Here is a 17,459-nt window from a genome sequence, read left to right as displayed (position 1 = left end):
AGAATGAGTTTTTATTTGATGAATTGAAACAGCATGTATACACATAGGCTGTCTAAAGAAATGATGAGACATTTATTCCCTCTCCAGACAAGGTACAGTGCTTATATAAATTATTATGAGCTCCCACAATAGCTCCATAGACTGCCAAGTGACTGGGACCTACTAGTCCAAAAGGATGAAATTCTAACTATAGATGAGCATCTTTAAAAGAGAGGGCTCATTTATCCTAGCTATTGATATTAAGCTAAGTTAGATGTAGCAGATGGCCTTGGGGCACAGAAATGGCTCTTCAGACTGACATCATTCAATCTTGGGATTGTTTTTCCCTCCTTGGGGCTTCTAGGTTTGTGCTTGCTAGCAACAGAGCATGCTAGACACTGTCTCCTTCCATAATCCTGTAACAATGGGACTTGTTTTCAGGCTGACCTGTTGAGTCTAGCAGAGTAGCCTCTGACTGTGGAAGTTTGGTTCCCCTGTGTAATTTCTTCTGCCATCAAAACCATTGTGGACTTGCATCTAAGTAGAGTCTGAGATGAGGACTTGTTTGCAGGCAATATATTTTGGGAAGTAATTTCAAGGTGCAGGGAGTGAAAGCCCATCCAAGGGTGTGTTATTAGCTGGTTACTGTTGAGGGCAATAGGAACGCAATCCTGTTGGGGATTCTCTGAAGAGCTGTGCAGAATATACCTCGAAATAGTTTCCTGAGACATGAAAGAGGGGGGCATTCTAAAAATCAGCTCCCATATCCCAATGATCGAGGAGTGCCCTATGGAATGTTATCTCCCTTTTCCTTCCAGGTTTGCACGTGTGTCAGGATGACTGGCTGGGGCTGTGCTGGAGAGCCATGAGAGATGTGGGTGCTGTTGGGGTGCAACGTTGCCAAATGGCTCCTGGGCATAGCTGGTGTTACAGAGAGGGCCGGGACAAAAAGCCCAGCTGTATTAGTTCATTCACATGTTGCTAATAAAGACATACCCAAGACTGGGTAATTTGTAAAGGAAAGAGCTTTAATGGACTCACAGTTCCACATGGCTTGGGAGGCCTCACAATCATGGTGGAAGATAAAGGAAGAACAACCGATGCCTTAGCTGGTGGCAGGCAAGAGAGAATGAGAGCCAAGCGAAAGGGGAAACCCTTTATATAGCCATTGGATCTGGTGAGACTTATTCACTACCATGAGAAAAGTGTGGGGGAAACAGCCCCCATGATTCAATTATCTCCACCTGACCCTGCCCTTGACATGTGGGGATTATTGCAATTCAAGGTGAGATTTGGGTGGGGACACAGCCAAACCATATCACCAGCCAAGGAAACATGAGGTGCACAAAAGGTGCCAACCAGGAGACAAAGCACAACTGAGGGGAGACAGAATTAAGGATCAGGTCTGGTTATCCATTAATGTCTTTTGAGCACAACTCTGTGCTGTTAATATATCGACTTAGGCACATTTAAATTTTAGAGTTTATTTGAGCAGACAGCAATTCATAAATCAGGCAGCACCAAACTGCAACTGGTTGGGGCTCCACTGAGGGGGAGAGGGGAAAACGTTTATGAGGTGTTAGTGGAAGCAAGACAAAGATGATATTTCATTGACTAAGGTAGAAAGTCCCTAGTTAGAGGTTAGTGGGTAGTTTCTCTTTTTTAAAAATTAAATTAAATTTTAGGATACATGTGCAGGATGTGCAGGTTTGTTATATAGGTAAACATGAGCCATGGTGGTTTGCTGCACCTATCAACCCATCACCTAGGTATTAAGCCCCACATGCATTAGCTATTTATTCTGATGCTCTCCCTTCCGCCACTCGCCCCAACAGGCCCCAGTGTGTGTTGTTCACCTCCCTATGTCCATGTATTCTCCTTGTTCAGCTCCCACTTATAAGTGAGAACATGTGGTGTTTGGTTTTCTGTTCCTGTGGTAATTTGCTGAAGATAATGGCTTCAAGTTCCATCCATGTTCCTGCAAAAGACATGATCTCGCTTTTTTAAATGGCTGCATAGTATTCCATGGCACCTCCTAATCCAGTCTATCATTCATGGCCATTTGGATTGATTCCATGTCTTTGCTGTTGTGAATAGTGATGCAATGATTGGTTAAGTTTGTTTTGTTTTCCTAGGCTATGACTATTCCACTCTGGGTTCAGTTTTAGTTGGAACTCAAGGTGCTGGAGCCATCTCAGACTAATGTTCCCAGTGCCATATGTTGCGTTAGCTGCTGGAGCTAAAAAGCTTAATGCAGCACAGTGCATGTCATATCCTTCAACCTATAGTACATAGAGCATGATGACATGGCAAAATAAAGGTGTTTACTGTCTAGGAGGGAGACAAGCACTATAGTAGATGTCAGCATAAAAGCCTCTCACAACTTGGAAGGGAGTGACTAATTCCTTCTGGAGTTTTAGCGGAAGGCTTCACAATGAAGGCAATAAATAATTAATTTGGGTCTTGAAGTATGAATAGGAGTCCATCATGTAGTAAGAGGGAGGCAGGACTTTCACACAAGAGAGAGACAGATGAGTGTCTGGACTGGGCATGCCCATGAAGTCTTCACAGTTCAATTTTTTTCCTTAATAGCTTCTGGCTCAGGCCATTATTTCAGTTAAGTTTTTGTTAGTTTTGTTTTATTTTTCATTATTTTTTGAGACAGAGTCTGACTGTCGCCTGGGCTGGAGTGCAGTGATGTGATCATAGCTCACTGCAGTTGTGAATTCCTGGGCTTCAGTTATACTCCTTCCTCAATCCCCAACAACTAATTTTAAAAATATTTTTTTTTGTTGTTGTTGTTAGGGGCAGAGGTCTTATTATGTTGCCCAGGCTGGTCTCAAACTTCTGGCCTCAAGCCATCCTCCGACTTGGGACTGTCAAAGTTCTGGGATTAAAGGCATGAGCCACTGCACTTGACTTTTATTTTTTTAAATAATAAAAAATAGATATTCTGGGAGGAGTGTATATTATAATGTTACATTTAGGTAAACAGAGGGAACACACAGGAGGTATTTCACAGGCCAGGCTGATGATCTCAACACTCTGCCCCTGGGGTCCCAATAGAGTGAAATTGCCCCATCACCCCTCTCTCCTAATCTTCTCACCTGGGACTACATGTGCCCAGGAGTTGTGGGTAGTTTGTTCCCTTATAAGGGGATACAGGCACACCATACATCATGGCTTTCCCTCTTCTATGACCACCTATTCTGAGTCTTGTAGATCATTCATATTCACTGCTCACCCCCCACATTAGTCAAGTGGGACTTCTTTGTCACTTTGAGGAATGCCTGTGGCCACTCCAGCATTTGCCTCATCCCTGTTTGCATCTAGACATCCCCCTGTGGTGCCCATCTCCTTCCATCACCAGAGTCCAATGTCCTTTGTCTTCTTCCCTCCTCTTTCTGTAAAATTGCTCTCAGGATGAGACTTCACAACCACCACTTCCATGTCAACATGGGTTATTCAGATCCATGACCTTTTCAGCCTCATTCCTCATGGCTGGATTCTGGCATTTTCTGACTCCAGTCATCTGTGGGGAGATGTATGTGGGTGGCTGGGAGGAATTTGTATCTGAAAGTGGGTTGGAGGGGTAGATGGAGGGGTGAGGGGCTTCCTAGGACCATGAAAATGACATGGATAGGTAGCCTCTTTCTCCATTAAAGCACAAGGCCATGTTCTTATGTTTTTTTATGTATGGGCCTGATATTTATTGTTTGCTTATTGTAGTCCAGGTTTGTGCCCCCTTTCCAAAAGTGTCATCACATTAACTAGATGAGAAGTACACCATTCTGTTCTGTGGATGAGGAAATAGACCTAGAGGGTTAAGTAATTTGTCCAATATTACATAATTTCTGGGTGCTGAACCAAGATTCCATTCCAGGCAGTAAAAACTTATCTATTGAGATGAATTAAATTACTGTCTGCTTAGTACATGGTACTAAGTATCTGGTAAAGTGAACTTGGTGCTTTGGGACAGAGTATGAAGTGTAGACTTTAAATCAACTCTCAACATACGACTAATGTATTCTTCCATTTTCATACTGCTATAAAGAACTGCTTGAGATTGGGTGATTTATAAAGGTAAATGGTTTAATTGATTCACAGTTCTGCATGGCTGGCAAGGCCTCAGGAAATCTACAATCATGGCAGAAGATGAAGAGAAAGCAAGGCACCTTCTTTACAAGGTGGCAGAAAGGAGAAGTGCCAAGCAAAAGGGGAAGAACCGCTTATGAAACCATCAGATCTCATAAGAACTCACTCACTATCATGAGAACAGCATAAGGGAAAACACCTCCATGATTCAATCACCTCCCCCTGGTCTCTCCCTTGACATGTGGGGATTACAGGGGTTACAATTCAAGGTGAGATTTGGCTGGGACACAAAGCCTAACCATATCAACTAAATGCAGAGTCTGGATTTCAGAAGGGATTTAGGTTCAGATCCAGATTTTTACTTCTTAGTAGTTGTGTGATCTTGAGTACATTATTTAAATAAACCTCATATTGTAAAGATGGGAAGTAGGATGTAAAAGGAATAATAAAGAGATCAGGATGCCTGGAAGGCAAGGTTTGGATAGAAGAAATATGGATGAAAAAAGGTAGATTGGAATTCATAGAGGGTTTTTGTCATTTGTGGCTGCCTGCTATGTTTGAACATTTCTCTATACAATGTGAAAGTTTCTAATTTTATATGTCCTTTTCAAGGTTGAGGGCAAAAACACATCTCTGGACTCCCTTGCACCTGGGATGCAGGTGTGTGGCTTAGGTTCTGCCAATTGGGACCACCCATATAAGAATTGACTCAGAGGATAAAAATGTCATCACATGTGGGAGCTGGCCCTACCTAAATGAGAGTCAGTCTTCTGGGCATGGTGGGGGCAATGGTGTCTGCTTCATCTGGGGCATTGGCAGAAGAGTTTCTTGTGTCTAGTCCCAAAGAGGATTGATGCTGAATGGTGGTGGTAGTGACATTTCACTAGAGAATCCAATGGGATGGCTTGGTTTCCTGGCTAAATGGCTTCAGGTTCTGGCTCGTTGGCCCTCAGATTCCATGAGCTACCTGGCTTCTTTTAATACATTCCTATTCTGCTTAAACTAGCCAAAATATATTCTGTTATTTGCAACCAAGAACTCTGACCATACATCAGTAGACTGTGGCAGGCCTGTGAGCCAATTGATGGCTTGAAGTTCAAAGTAACATCTGTGTATCTTCTCATGATTTACAGTTTCTCTAACACTTATATTCTGATAAACGAGTTTTAATTTCTGCTGGGCCTTCAGTGGCATTAAGATATTCCTACTGCTTTTTGAATATTGCTAATTTTTTTTCACTTTCTGATTCATGATGTTAAAAACAACCAAAAAATGGAGTTATAATCCATAAACATGCCAGTAATTTACACACTCCTTTAGAAAAAAGAAAATGAAAAAATTAAAATTTTTTATTTTCTGTGGGTTTTCTTTCAAATCTTAAAAATGTCCTCTGTGACTCTTCATAGTTTTATTCTTTTCTCTGAGCAGGGCCTTGTTAAAAGCCATCAATAAAAGCTAAATGCTGGAGATGGGAGATTGATAACAGAGAAACATAAGAAACATACAATCCAGTTTGAGAAAAAAGACATTCTCATTTAAAAAAATAAATTCAAAGCATAGCTCAAGGCAATACACTTCCCAAAGGCCACCCTCTCTTGTACCACTGTGGTGTCTTTTAATAAAAAAAATCAGAAAAGAAGTGTTGGTTCATCTAACTCTCCAACCACTCACCTAAAAAGATCTAATTTAATTTGTGGCTCATCCATCCGGTGGCTCCTGCCACTCTTTGAACTTCAGGTGGACTGACAACATTTCATGTTTGGTATCAGCAAAGGCATCTCAAAAGCCTTTACTATTTATTCTCCCCAAATCTCATGGGTAAGTCATCCAGGCTGCAGACTGCATGCTTCTCAATTCATGGTGCGGTTTCTGCAGGGATGATGGCTCACAGATGGAAGGGACAATGTGGATAGGTAATTCTGATTAATTCCTAAAATCGTTTGACTAGAGTCAGTAGAAAAAGCAACTTGTCTGCCCTACCCAGTAAGTTCTCAAGTATACAGGCTTGGATGTATATGTGTTTACAAAAAAACCAAAAACCAAAAACCAATACACAAAAAACACCTCTTTCCCTGTGTTTTATCCTATCCAGCTACTCCATCCCATTGGTCTGTCTTACCATGTCACCAACCTGATTTTTTGCCAAAGTTCTTCCTTATGTTGACATGTTACCACAGCACAGCCAATAGTTTTAATGCACAGCCTAGTTTGAACAGCCTTGTTTGATTCATGTCCTGGTCTTTCTCGGTAGTCCCTTTAATAGCTCTGAGGCAGGTGGTTTCCTTCCAGGATTTTGTTGCACTATGGTCTGTTCCTATGTTCAAAACTATGCAAGAACCTGTGCTCTCTATTATATCAGGTAGAAGACGGTTTGTGTGATACCAATAACTATGTTTTCTTATTGCTTTTGTCATTTGTTTACCCTCCTATTATAAAGTCCTGTTTTTCTTCAGACATTTAAGCATGTTTGATATGGTTTGGCTCTGTGTCCCCACCCAAATCTCATCTCAAATTGTAATCCACATGTGTTAAGGGAGGGACCTGGTGGAAAGTGACTGGGTCATGGGGGCTGTTTCCTCTGTGCTGTTCTCATGATAGTGAGTGAGCTCTCATGAAATCTGATGGTTTTATAAGTGGTAGTTTCCCCTGCTCTTCTCTCTTCTGCCACCATGTAAGACACGCCTGCTTCCCCTTCAACCATGATTGTAAGTTTCCAGAGGCCTCTCCAGCCATGTGGAACTGTGAGTCAATTAAACCTCTTTTCTTTATAAATTACCAGGTCTTGGGCATTTCTTTATAGCAGTGTGAGAACAGACTAATATAATGTTTATAAAATGCTATTTGAACTTGAATATGTGTCATATGGTCTATGTTGCTTTCCATCAGGTTTACTCCTAAGTTATTTGTATATAGAATCTTTGTTTTAATCTCCTTTTGGGAAAAGACTAATTTTTATAGAAACAAAATGAAAATTGTCTCTTTCTGTTTGTTCATTTTAAATTAAGATAAAAATGACAAAGTGATAGTGGCTCTTTGAATGATTGGCTAGCCACAGGCTGATTATATTATGTCCTTTAGTTATGATGATAAATATTAAGTAGCATATCAAGTTATTAATTTCTCATGTTTACAGATCCCCTATCATGATTTTATTGCAGTAATTTTAAAGAAGTATATCCAATTTTTGTTAAACCAAACTTCCAAGTACTATCTATACTACATTGTATCTCTATAACCAAGCAAAAAACTCAATCCAGCACGTGCATCTACTCTCATTCATCTTTCTTACACATGACATTAGCTAGAGTACAAATATAAGATATTATTTAGTCTTTCTCTAAGTGAAATTGCCAGTGATTAAAAATCCTATTTGCCTTTTACAATGGACATTAATAGCCCTTCTTTCTTTTAAAAAATAGATTATTATTCTATTATGTATAAACCATCATGTAAAATATTACATATGATAGCTTGCTTTCTTGTTCCAGTGAAACATTTCTTTTTATTTAATGCAGTTTTGCACATACAGCTCAGCATACATTTGAAAGTAGACAGTTTGAAAACATAATATTTGTAGTTCATTTTTTTGGAACCACCCCTTCTATAGCAGTTAAAGGCCTTGATTTGCACTTCACTGATGAGAGGCCAGAGCACTGAGGGATTTAGCTTTTCAAGCCTAGATTCAACTCCAATGTGCTGGAATGGAATACAAAGTACAGCTCTGCATTCATTATCACTTAATTATACAACTAGTTGGGTTTTCAAAGGAATTTTCCTCCCCAAAGCAAATCTGTGCCAGGTGCTTTTGTTTTCCTGAAATGACATTTTCATATTCAAACAATTTTGAAGTCTTCCTGTTGCAAACTCAGAAACATTCTTATGTCACTTTTTCCCTAAGGATCTCCTGCTTTGATTTAAGAGCACAGGCCACTATGCATTTTTTTACCTCAAGAAGTTGTTCTTAAATGCAAAACAGCAACTATATTTTTTGCCTTTTAAATGATTAGCCAAAAAGGAAGATAATTCAACTCAGTTTGTGCTTCTCTGATTTTATATTTATTGCAAATTTAAGAATAATGAAATCTGAGAATAATGAATATTTACATTAATATAGGGGTTTTCAACCTCAATACTATTGATAGTTGGAGCTGGATAATTCTTTGTTGTGTGGGGTGTCTTGTGCATTATAGGATGTTTAGCAGCGTCCCTGGCCTCCACCCATTAGATGCCAGTGTCACTCTCCCCGCTTCCCACCCCATATCTGTCATGACAACCACAAAGTTCCCTTGACATTGCCAATTATCTCAGGGTAAGGGTAGGGGGCAAAATGGTCTCTGAGAATTGAGAACCACTATGAGGGACTAAACTAATAATTATTTGTGTGCTATCGTCTTGAACTCCTCTATAGGTATATTTGGGAATTAAGTTGTTCATTTTAATTCATATGGCAGACTTCTAATCGCCAATTTGGATTTAGAGGCTTTTATACTATTTATCTTGCATAGAATTATCTGAGGGCAACATCTCACAGCTTTGGTTCTTGCCCCCAGACAATACCCAGTGAACTGTTTTCTGTGCAACAGCTATAGTGCTCTTTTAAAAAGTCAGATCATATCTTTCCTCTGTTCAAAAGCCTCCAGTGGTGCCACTTTACTCAGAGTAAAAGCCAACGTTCTTATGATGTTTACAAGGCCCTGAAGGATCTGACTTTGTCTCCCATACTCCTTCCCCATGGGGCCCCAGTCACATTAGTCTTGGTGTTCCTAGGCCCTGCCCTGCACACTTGTACCCTGGAGCTTTTGCATTAGCTCTTCCCTCTTCCAGGAAGACGGTTCCCTTACAGAGCTGCATCCATCTTGCAGTTTCTTCCAGTTCCTGCTCAAATGCTGCCTTTTCAGAGAGGTCTCCCCTGTCAACCCATCTGATATGGTTTGGCTGTGTCCCATCCAAATCTCATCTTGAATTGTAGTTCCCATAATCCCCACATGTTGTGGGAAGGACCAGGTAGAGATAATTGAATCATAAGGGCGATTTCCCCCATCCTGTTCTTGTGATAGTGAGTGAGTTCTCATGAGATCTGATGGTTTTATAAAGGGCTTCCCCCTTCACTGGGCTCTCATTCTTCTCCTTCCTGCAGCCATGTGGAGAAGGACATATTTACTTCCTTTTCTGCCGTGATTGTAAGTATCCTGAGGCCTCCCCAGCTAAGCTGAACTGTGAGTCAGTTAAACCTCTTTCCTTTATAAATTACCTAGTCTTGGTTTTGTCTTTATTCACAACGTGAGAATGGATTAATACACCATCCTTTACTCTCTATTCCCTTTATCCTTTTTATTTTTCTCCAAAACACTTGTTATCACAAAGCATAGCATATACTTGGTTTTCTTTTTTTTAGTTTTCCTCACTGAAATGCATGCACCAGAAGGCAGGCACTGGCTCTTATTAATGGCTGTGTCCTAGTGCCTGGCACATTCATTTGTCCAGCATGTATTTGTTGTTCAATAAATACTTGTTGAAGGATTGAATGCTTTTTCTGTTAAATAAATCTAGCTCAAGTGAGGCTTGATTCTCAGTCTTAACTTTTTTTCCCCAGTTAGGGTCCTCCAGGTCCAGAGATGGACTATAACTTATACTCAGAGAAAGACCCCATTTTCTAATCTGAGAGTGAAAGCTTTTTCTTTTTTTGGTTGAGGGAAAGGCTGATCATAAAGTTTGGTTGTACTAATCAGGACTTTTTCATTTGCAAGAGACAGAAAATCCAATTCAGACAGGCTTAAGCAAAGGGGAGTATTTGTTCACATAACTAAAATCCAGTGATCTGTCTGGCTTTAGACATGGCTGAACTAGCTGTGAAGTCATATTCTTAAGAATGTTTTTCTTTTTTTCTTAGCTCTGCTTCTTTTCCTGTGGTTCCATTCTCTTTCCATATTATGGCAAAAATGGCCAAATAGAGCTATAGGTTTTCCTTCTACCAGCAAATCCTACAGAAACAGAGTTCTTTTTCCCTAGGGTTCCTGCAAACATTCTGACTCTCCTTGCCTGGCTGGGGTCATAGCTCCTTCTCTGAACCATTTACAGTGCCAGCTCCGGAACACCTGCCTCATTGGAGCCACAGGAACTGACACTGGCGGGGGAGCATTTCTCCAAGGGAATATCAGCAAGCTTTTTACCTGAAGGAGGAGCAGTGGAATGCTGGGCTGGCAGAGGAGTGGGTGTCTACTATCTTTTTTTTTTTTTTTTGATACGGAGTCTCACTCTGTCGCCCAGGCTGGAGTGCAATGGTGCAATCTCAGCTCACTGCAGCCTCTGCCTCCCGGGTTCCAGTGATTCTCCTGCCTCAGCCTCCGGGGTAGCTGGGATTACAGGCACCCACCACCACGCCAGGCTAATTTTTGTATTTTTAGTAGAGACGGGGTTTCACCATGTTGGCCAGGATGGTCTCAATCTCCTGACCTCGTGATCCACCCGCCTTGGCTTCCCAAAGTGCTGGGATTACAGGCATGAGCCACTGCACCCAGCCTACTCTCTTCTTAAGGATCAACTTCTCCCCTAACCACCACAACAGCAATCCTTACGAGTTCTCAAAGTCTCACTGAAGGGCATACCATATGGGTCATGTTCTTTTTCTTGAAAAAAAATTGATATACAATTTCTGCCCATTTTATGAGGTACATGTGATGTCTTATTACATGCATAGAATGTGAATGATTAATCAGACTATTTAGGGTATCTATCACATTGAGTAGATATCATTTCTATGTGTCAGAAACATTTCAATCCTCTCTTCTAGCTATTTTGAAATACACAATACATTGTAACTAACAATAGTCATCCTCCTCTGCTTTCCAACAAGAGAACTTATTCCTTCTGTCTAACTGTATATTTGTACCCATTAACCAATCTGTCTTTATTTTAACCCCCCACCCACCCACACACCCTTCACAGCCTCTGATAACTGTCATTCTACTGTCCACCTCCGTGGAATCAATGATTTTTTAGCTCCCACATATGAGTGAGAGCATGCAATAGTTGTCTTTCTGTACACATAGACCATTTTCTATATTTCCTTAAAAGGAACCAAAATATCACTGGAAATGTAATGAGAAGGTGAGAATTTAATTTACCGGGACTTCTCAGGAGAGTAGGACAGTGATAGGAATAAAAGTATGCCTACTCTATTTAGGAAGGGACCAAGACTCCTAAGGAGCAACCTCAAATATTAGCTTTCTTCTTTCCCCAACTGCCTTCTAGGGAGAGTGGATTAGATTACCTTCAGGGCTTCTGTTTCAGTCAATTAAAGTGTAGCTCTCCAATATATAGGAGTGAAGATAGGGCTGCCCTGATTGTGTCCTTTTCTTACCATGCCTAACACTTCCAAAAAGAAAAAAGTCAAGATTACATTTATATTTTTAGGGATTTCATATACATTTAAATAAGTGTGAAAATTTTAAATATTTAAAGAATAGCATTTTGAAGAGGTATCAAATCACCATCATATCAGGGATGTGCTATTATTAGTCAACTTGGAGGTGAGTGAGTGTGTCTCCACCTGGGCCTTCTTTTACTTTGTTTTTTCAAGATGCACTAACAAGCCAGAGGCTCTTTTGAGTAATTGGATGCATTTATGTATGCTTCTAGAGAACATAGAGTTAGAGGTTGGGAGGAAGAGGGGTAAAAGGGGAGTTGAGCAGTGGAATAGGCCACTTTGGAATACCTTACACCCCAAGAGAAGATTAGAGTGTTTTTATAGTACAAGAACATTTTTTATACCTCAATTTCATATGAATAGACATATGGTATACATATGCATGCATTATATATAACATGTATTTTATGCTGTAATTATATTATAAATTATATAAATGTATACTATGTAAGTTATATTAAGTATAAACATAATTTTATCAAATATATAAAAAATATATGATTTGTTTTTGTTCTCTTTAATTTGGACTTTCCAAATACCACTGGAATCCAATATAAAACCATAAGATTAGCATGTTTCCTTTTTAAAATCACTTTATTGATGTTATCATTACATACACAAAGCTGTGTGTATGTAATGTATACAACTTGGTGAGTTTGGAAAGACCAGCATCTTGGGTAAGTGAAATTCTCTCCTCTTCTCCAAAGTATCCCATCTTCTCCTCCATTTTTTCTTGGAGGTTTTAAAAAGTCAGAACCTCACCTGCATACCTCTTGAGAGTTAGAATGGTCAACCCTGTCCACTGGCTTCATGAGAAGAGGCTGGAATGGGAGCCTCCCACAACTTGCCAATATGGCCACACAATGTCTCCCACTGACTGGTTTGGGAACACTTGTGAAAGTGGAGTCTCTTAGTAGATAATGGGGCTGGACCCCTGATGTGCATGGTCAGGATTAAAAAGAGGATTGCAGCGTGTGCAGGTGGGATTAAGGATGGGTGAAGAACAAAATTGCAGCCATTAAAAAAGGGGTAAGACATAAGATCATCGATTTCCCATTGAAGTTTCATATTCTCAAATATCTATGATCTGGCCTTTCTCTAACCCACACCACAAAGGAAAAGAGCCCAGTGTGATAGTGTGATTCTGTAATTTTATCACTGAGTACAAAATAAAATGATTGTTTTAGGGGAGATTTAAAGAAACTTATATCTCCGTGGCAGAATTCCCTGGTTTCAGAATGTCTGAAAGTCCAAGTCTGAAACAGGATTTAGAAACTTTTTTTCATCTTCTTTATTTTTTTTTACTTTTGTTTTATAATTTTTTATTTCTATAGGTTTTTGGGGAACAGGTCGTATTTGGTTACATGAGTAAGTTCTTTAGTGGTGATTTGTGAGATTTTGGTGTGCCCATCACCCAAGCAGTATACACTGAACCCAATTTGTAGTCTTTTATCCCTCACCCCTTCCCACACTTACCCCCAAGTCCCCAAAGTCCATTGTATCATTCTTATGCCTTTGTATCCTATCATAGCTTAGCTCCCAATTATGAGTGAGAATGTTTGATATTTGGTTTTCTATTCCTGAGTTACTTCACTTAGAATAATAGTCTCCAGTTCTATCCAGGTTGCTGTGAACACCATTAATGTGTTCCTTTTTATGGCTGAGTAGTATTCCATTGTATATATACACACCACAATTTCTTTATCCACTCATTGATTAATGGACACTTGGGCTGGCTCCACATTTTTGCAATTGCAAATTGTGCTGCTATAAACATGCACGTGCAAATATCTTTTCTATATGATGACTTCTTTTCCTCTGGGTAGATACCCAGTAGTGGGATTGCTGGATCAAATGGTGCTTTTACTTTTTGTTCTTTAAGGAGTCTCCACACTGTTTTCTATAGCAGTTGTACTAGTTACATTCCCACCAGCAGTGTAGAAGTGTTCCCTTTTCACTGCATCCCTGCCAGCATCTATTATTTTTTGATTTTTTTGATTATGGCCATTCTTGCAGGAGTAAGGTGGCATTGCATTGTGGTTTTGATTTGCATTTCCCTGATCATTTGTGATGTTAAGCAGATTTTCTCTTTACTTCCCATGCATGTAATAATAATTTCCATGTTTTGGCCAGAAGATATACAAATAGCCATGCAGGAATGACCTCTGAAAGCTAGCTAGTTTGCACTTCTCAAAACAGGAATTCAGAATAAAATGAGAGTTGGTCTAGGGTCAGCATAGCCGTGTGCATTATCTAGTACCTGCTCTCCTTGGAATTGATGTTAAATTAGGTTAAGCTTAAAAACTTGCTTCAATTTACCATTTTCTTTCCTTTGGCAGTATCATCTGTATTTTACCGAAGGATGCTTTTTTTGGATGTTGTTTAAATTGCATTTCCGAGGCTGTCTGTAGGTGCTTATGCTTGGCTCAGGGGCTGAGATTTATTTTTTCCTTTGAAAATGGCAGGTTTTGAGAACTTCCAGAAAATGATTCTTCCTTGAGGCTCTCAATTGGGTAGTGATGAATGCAGAAGGAGGGAGACATTCTTGTATTTTTTCCTAATTCTTCAGTAACAAATATTGCATCATTGAGGCATAAGGTTAGGTTCAATACCTGCTGTGGCACAGATGAGTAGGGGTATCAGGAAACCCTGGTGTTAAAAGATGACTACCCATAAAGCTGCTATACTGAATACTTTACAAGCATTATTGAATTTTGGCATCAGGTGGGCTGGGTTTGAACACCACCTCCATCACCTATTAGCTGCACACCTTGAGCAAGGTACTTAACATCTTTATGCCTCAGTTTGCCTCTTGTGTAAAAGAGAGAAACTAATAGCTACCTCTAAGAGTTCTTGTGAGAGTTAGCAAATTTTTTACATATAAAGCACTTCAAATACTTAGTACCTACTTGGCTTATAAGCATTTATAAATATTAGCTATCATTATTAGGTCTTACATGATTGCCACCTATTTACAGATGAGGAAATTGACATTTAGAAAGATCAAATAATTTGCACAAGGTCACAGTTGGCAAGTGGCTGAGCCAGGACTTGAAACCAAGTGTTTCTGTCTCCTTTGCTTAGGTTATTGGCCATCCTATATTATGTTGCACAAAGGAACTTGTAGAGTAGGACACACATATTTATAAGTAACTGTAATTTCCAGCAAATAAATAAATAACAAATAATAAATAAATAAATGGTGCTAGGATAGATTACATCTAGATGGGGAAATGGGGACGTTTCAGAGAGGGGTAACATTTCTTCTTAGCCATAGTATGAACAATTACAACACTGTCAGTCATATATTGACTGAATTTCATTTCCAGTTATTGGTTATGGGTGTTCAAATTTGGCTTGGGACTTTTTTTCCTATTTAAATGTTAAATTTGGAAGAATACCATGAAAATGATACCTCCAATGACTTAAATGTTGCTAAGACAAACTCAAAATCTTATAAAGCTCCTGGGAAATAATTTCTCTATGGATCTCATGTTTGTTTGGCAGGAAAATAATCCTTCCACTCACACAATTTATTAAATTTTGCTGATCTTATGGCCACCTTCCAATCTTTTTCTTGTTTTTACACTTTCACAACCTTTAAATGTTTTAACCTTTTTTGTTTCATAAGTTGAAAATGTACTTTATACCCCAATAAACTCATTATAAAGTTGAAAAATTATAAATCAAATCATAGTAAGTTGGGGACCACCTGTATCTTAATTCACCGTTACAATAATCCTGAAAATAAGATATTGGACTCATTGTATAGATAACGTTTGGAAATGAATGATTTACCCAAGTTAGAGAGCCAGGCTGAGGGCCCAGATTCCCCTGCATCCAATGCCCAGCCCTCTCACTTCACACAGGGATGAATAGCTACGGTAGTCGGGGTTGAGGCACAGCTTGCATTGTCACATCCATGCCCTCCAGAAGTCATCAAGTATTCTGTGATGGGAGAGCTGGGATTCTTCAACATGCCAGGAGCTTATGTCTTGCAATGCCTGATGTTATGTTCAGGTCCTAAATTAATGGTGGCGCCTGATGCCTCTTCAAATATAATGGATCTCATGAATGGAACGGCTTGCTAATTCCACATGTGTTGATGAAAGGTTGACTTTATTACCTGCCCCCACCCCACCAGTTTTTTGGAGACAAGATCTTACTTTGTTCCCCAGGCTAGGTGCAGTAGTGCAATTATAGCTCACTGCAGCCTCAAACTCCTGGGCTCAAGAGATTCTCCCACCTCAGCCTCCTAAGTAGCTTGGAACTACAGGTGTGTGCCACCACACCCCACAGATAAAAAACAATTTTTTTTTTTTTTGAAGAGATGAGGTATCACTATGTTGCCTGGGCTAGTCTTGAACTCCTAGCCTCAAGCCATCCTCCTGCCTTGGCCTCCCAGAGTGCTAAGATTACAGGGGTGGCCCACTGTGCCCAACCTATTTTCCACTTTTATGCCCCCCTGCCCAATCCCTATTGGTACATACCCTGGTACATCATAGAAAATTTAGAAAGTAGAGAAATGCATAACGCAGTAAAAAAAAAAAAATATATATATATGTAAACATGTATTTGATACATCACCCAGTGACCACTTTGTTGCATGCCTCTTCTAGCCCCTGTTTTATGTACTTTCTTTCTAACCTAGTTGAATTTATACTGTATAAAATCATGCATCACTTTACAATGGGAACTTTACTGAGAAATGCGAAGTTAAGCAACTTTATCATTGTCTGAACATCATAGATTATACTTACACAAACCTAGATGGTATAGCCTATTGCTCCTAGGCTACAAACCTGCACAGCATGTTACTATACTGAATACTATAGGCAATTGTAACACAATGGTAAGTATTTGTGTATCCAAATATATCTAAACAAAGAAAAGGTACAGTAAAATTACGATATAAATTATACTCTTACGGGACCATCATTGCATATACAACCCGATATTGACCAAAACATCACTATGTGGCAAATGACTTTATATGTTTTTACCTCTTAAAAAATTTAACTCCCCAGTGACTGCACTGGGTTTTTTTTGTTTTGTTTTGTGTGTGTGTGTGGGGGTGGGGTGGGCTGTTTGTTTTAGCATTTTATAAGATAAATTGCAGAAATTTGAGATCCACTTAGAATAAATGGCTGGTGATATATCTTGTTTGATTTTCCAAGAATGTGTCTTATTCTTTGAAAAGTTTTGGATCTGACAGAGCAGTTAGAGGAGAGGATCTATCAGCTTTATAATGATCACATCAAGATCATCTAGGAAAAGCTCCAGGGGTTCACTCAGAAAGTGGCAAAGATCAGCCATTTGGAAACAGCTCAACCAAGTTGGCCACAGAAGGAGACCATGTACAAAGACCTGTGCATCCAGCCTGAGGTATCCCGCCTAAGCAAACTCAATGGGGGGCTCTGCCTGAGGAAGCAGGGATGGCGCAGCTGAGAGCAAATGTGAACAGAAACCAGGCAGCCAGCCCTGACCTCACAAGGCCACAGTCCCCGCAAGGCCCGTGATGCTCTTGCCATCTCATTTGTGACCCCCTGTAACATGGTGTGTCCAAGCGGAGAAGCCAGACCACTGTCATTTCTCACCATCACGTGATCAGCTGTGTGGTGACAGAAAGAACAAAATCCCCTGCACCCCTGCTGGTCAGAAACTGTCCTCTCTGTCCGCAGCCCTGAGCCCTGCATCCCTGGTATATGCCCCACAGGGGCCTGGGCAGTGCTAACCTGGGTTTATTTATTACAGCAGAGTCTAAGACTCAGACATGGGCTAGACCACCACGTCCCAGTGACTCACAGCACTCAGATGCGTTCGTTTCTCCTGTGGCTGAAACTACTTCTCAGGTGGTTACCAATAAATGTGGTCCCTACCACGTCCCAATGACTCAGAGCACCCAGATGTGTTCATTTCTCCTGTGACTGAAACTACTTCTCAGGTGGTTACCAGTCAA

General features: G+C 40.1%; 1 protein-coding gene across 2 annotated transcripts in view; it reads left to right on the top strand.

The window, feature by feature from the left end:
• C10H12orf42 (chromosome 10 C12orf42 homolog) overlaps positions 1 to 17,459 on the top strand; it is a 267,817-nt gene that overhangs the window by 53,207 nt on the left and 197,151 nt on the right. The gene's annotated exons all lie outside the window — the stretch shown is intronic.

The sequence above is a fragment of the Pongo abelii genome, chromosome 10 (genome assembly GCF_028885655.2).
Source record: "Pongo abelii isolate AG06213 chromosome 10, NHGRI_mPonAbe1-v2.0_pri, whole genome shotgun sequence".
NCBI lineage: Eukaryota > Metazoa > Chordata > Mammalia > Primates > Hominidae > Pongo > Pongo abelii.
The sequence above is the reverse complement of the archived record's forward strand: the minus strand, read 5'-3'. Positions and strand labels throughout refer to the sequence as shown.